Source organism: Bos taurus, chromosome 3, assembly GCF_002263795.3.
Source record: "Bos taurus isolate L1 Dominette 01449 registration number 42190680 breed Hereford chromosome 3, ARS-UCD2.0, whole genome shotgun sequence".
Taxonomy (NCBI): Eukaryota; Metazoa; Chordata; class Mammalia; order Artiodactyla; family Bovidae; genus Bos; species Bos taurus.
In genome coordinates this window covers 108223965-108228034 of record NC_037330.1, presented here as the reverse complement: position 1 = coordinate 108228034, position 4070 = coordinate 108223965, and positions in this window count along the sequence as shown.

Genomic DNA, 4070 nt, shown 5'->3' with positions numbered 1-4070 from the left:
GCCACAGTCCTTGGGTTTGGCTGGAATAGCAACCACCATACGGCAACCACCGTTTCCGTTGGTGTGGTAATGCCGGGTGGGTCTGGGAACCCAAGCCAGGCAGGGTTGGGAAGGCAGGATGTTTTGCCTCGCCTGGCCTGTGGCTCTGTGTCATTGGGGTGGGGGTCCACTCCTGCCCTGTTCCACTTCCATCAGCAGCCCAGCTCCCAGGCCCGAGTAGCCAGGGACCATACCCTCAGCCCAGCTGGTATGCAACAGGAGAAAAGGCCTTGGCCTCAAGTTGTTCAGAGGGTGGAGGGGGGCAGAATAAAACTGACAGTTACTAAGAAACTACTGTGTGCTGGGCCTAATTTCTCTGTGCTTTGAAGAAATAAGCTCAACAGGTCCCATGGAGGAAGGCATGGCAACCCACTCCAGTATTCTTCCCTGGAGAATCCCATGGACAGAAGAGCCTGGTGGGCTATGGTCCACAGGGTTGCAAAGAGTCAGACATGACGGAAGTGACTTAGCACGCACGTGCTTTTCATAACAGTCCGGTGAGGTGTTATCCTTATTTCACAGAAAGAGAGGTAAAGCCAAGGCCCCACGGTCCTAGGTGGTAGAGTCAGTATTCTGCCAAAGCTCGTGATCTTTCCAGGACACCGTGTCTTTACCAGGGGCCATGGCCACCAGGGGCCAGCCAAGGACCAGCACCCCCACTCCCTGCACCTCCACCCCCGGCCCCCAGGCACAGTAGGTCCACCTTTTCAAGGTCAGGAAGATGCCAAGGTCTCCCCAGCATTTCTGCCACCCGGTTCAATCCCCAGAGGTGCTGATCCTCTCACTGAGCCGGTAGAGACATAAGGATGGACACAAGAAATGAAGTGGTCCCTTTTTTGATTTCTTCTGTGATTTGTTGGTTATTCAGCAGTGTGTTGTTCAGCCTCCATATCCAGTCCAGGTTTGGTGCACGATACTGGATGCTTGGGGCTAGTGCACTGCGACGACCCAGAGGGATGGTATGGGGAGGGAGGAGGGAGGAGGGTTCAGGATGGGGAACACATGTATACCTGTGGCGGATTCATTTTGATATTTGGCAAAACTAATACAATTATGTAAAGTTTAAAAATAAAATAAAATTTAAAAAAAAAGAAAAAAAAATTTAAAAAAAGAAATGAAGTGGTCAACGTGAGGAACACGCTGGTTGAGGAAGGGTTGTTCTGAGTAGAAGAATAAGAGGACACTGTGGAGTAGATGGTATCCTAGTTGGGCTTGGAGAAAGGTGGGTTCCCTTTCTTGTGGCAGGGAACCGTATCTTGTATTCGGGAAGGGGGTGGGGGTGAGCAGCCATCTTTTCCACCAGAGGCCTCAGTCCCTCCATCAGAGCAGGCAGCTTCCTCCTAGCAGTGTGCATGAATCCAAAATCTTTTCTGGAAGGTGATGAAGGGCCAGGCGTAGGTGATGACACTTAATGAGTTAGGCTTGGAAGAGACCTCTTCCGGGCTTTTAGAGATGGCTGTCACAAGAGAGAGGAGTGGCTGAAACCAGAAGACTGGGTAATGAGAGCCTTGGGGGGTGGAGTATGGCCAGATTCCTCATGGACAGGCACAGAACCTGCTCTCCACAGGCTCGAACTGAGACTTGGGAGGAGAAAGGGGGTCTGTCCACAGCTCTGGGGCAGCTCCTTGCATTAGGCCCAGAGAGAAGCGAAGCAAGGCTGGCAATGTCATTTGCAGGGCTCCAGGTGAAATCAAAGTCCCGTCTATTATTCAAAAACTACTAGGAATTTAAAGGGTGATGGCAGAGCATTAGGCTGAGTTGGAGGACCCTTGTAAGCATAGGTCACACACCCAGGTAGCCACCCTCAGTGGGGGTCTAGGAAAAGTGAGTAAGAGATGGGGCCACATGAAGGGCAGCCCTAGGGGTCGTCTTTGGGCCTACTGGTCTCCTGACCAAAACCTTGTAAACGGAAAGGTGAGTAACTCTGAGGATGCAACCTGGGGCCACGAGGCATTTTCTAGACAGACAGCCTGCTCTGTGGAGGCAGTTGTAAGCTTTCCCAAGGACCCAGTCCACCTCAGTCAACCAGCATCCTCACAAAGGCCAGGTCTTGCCTTATTGGAGAGAGGGCATTCAAATATCCTGTCTTGGGGGAGCTCTAGAAATGCTGGAAAAAGATGTCATGCTTGGAGACCATCTGGGGAAAAGGCCTCTGGAGCTGTTCCTTGCATTTACAGAACCGACAATGGAGGATCGGGGCCTTTGGCAAGCACAAACAGTAATGGCCCAAAAGAGAATCAAAGTATTAACAGGCTTGGCTGGCACCGTCCACCAGTCCCCGGCCCTGGGGTTCGTGTGGCTGGGAAGCCTGGTCTCCATTTCAGCAGTGGGATCAAAACCAGCTTTCAGGGCAACATAAGCCAGACGTAATTTTTAGCACAGACGTTAACTTTCTAGTTTCTTTTTCCTACCCCTCATTTTTCAGTTGCCTTTAAAGAGGCCACAGAGAGCTGAAAAACAAACTCAAGTTTAAAGAGACAAGTGCAAAAATGCAAACTGGGCAAGGGGACAGAGCCGCCAGCTGGACAAAATGTGCCTGGAAAACAGCATCCTCTGCTTGGCAGGTGCCGGGGGTTTATGGCTGAGTTTTGCAGCCGTTTCATCGCGTTACGAGCCAGCTCAGGAGACCCTCATAAAACTCTGCTTATATGAAAGAACAAACGAGCTGATAAAAGTCAGCTGCTGCCTATAAACACACTGTGGGGATTGCAATTGAGTGGTGGATTTATTAGTCTGGGCTCTCTGTGCAAACTAAGAAGTACTGCACACATCTGAACCAGGAAGACATTGCTCCCTGCTTCATATGATGGCAAACGGGCTGGGTCAGCCCCTACCCTCCCCCATCACTCACTCCGTTACAGACCACGGGGAAGCTGAATTTAAGTTGCTGGAGAACATCACCTATTCTTACGCTCACTTTCCTTGCCTCCCACAAGAGCCCAGAGAAAGGGTCCATCTCTCTCCATTCACTGCATTGCCAGCACATCTTTGTGATAGCATGTATCACAGCGGCCTTATGTATCTGCAGACCTACTGTGTACGTCTCTTGTTTATCTTTGTGTCACGGCAGTTTGTTCTGTGCTGGGCATGCAGGGACACTTCTGAATTAAAGAATATGGATGTGGCAGATAAGGTGCTACGTACACATGTGACGCTACCTTGTTCCGAACAGCACAGAGGGGTTGGGGGAACAGAGCCGAGGTGCCTGTTGGAATTGAGGGCCAGCTACAAAAAGGGAAGAGGAGGCGCCATGAGGAAGTTATTAAGGCTTGTTTCTTTCCTAGAGCAGCGCAATCTTTGTAGCCATCCTACCCAGCTCTCTCTATGCTGCTGCCTTTTTCTTAGGCTTAAGGCTATTTCTTCAAGAATGACCCCGCAAAAAAATGAGGGGGTTCTTGATGAAGATACAGCTACCCTGGCCCTGCCCACACATACTGGATCAGAATCTCTGGGGCACCCTCCTATGCTGTACCAGGTACCAGTCTCAGAAAAAGTGACTTTCCTTTGCACCCGGCAGAAACCAAGAAGGAGACTTCCAGGAATGATGGGGAGGAGGGAGAGTGCCTGGAAGGACTGGCTTCTCCTCCCAGCCCCTGGCATATGGGGCAAAAGTGTAAGGCTCTGGCAGGCAGCCCCAGGACACGCTCCAGCCCTCCTGGCTCTGGGATCAGAAGGGAGGGTAACTGGCAAGGTTGCAGCGCCCTGAGCCTTGGCCGCCTCGTGTGCCCTGCCAAGCCAGATGGGCGAAGTGCCGCACTCATGGCTGCGTCTGGAGGACTCACGTCCCAGGCATAGCTGGGCATTCGGAAAACCAACTCTTGTCACAGCCGAGGAAGTGTCAGCGGGTGCTTCTGCCTTCTGTGGCAGAGAGGAAACAGCCGTGTGTCAGGGAGAGACCCCTTTCACCAGAACCAAGAAAACCCTGGTACGAATACTGGCAATGCCACTGGTAAGCTGTGGCCACTCGGGGAACTCACCATCTCATAAAGCATACTCGTATCATGGCTTGTTAAGCCTTGAGGAAGACGTTA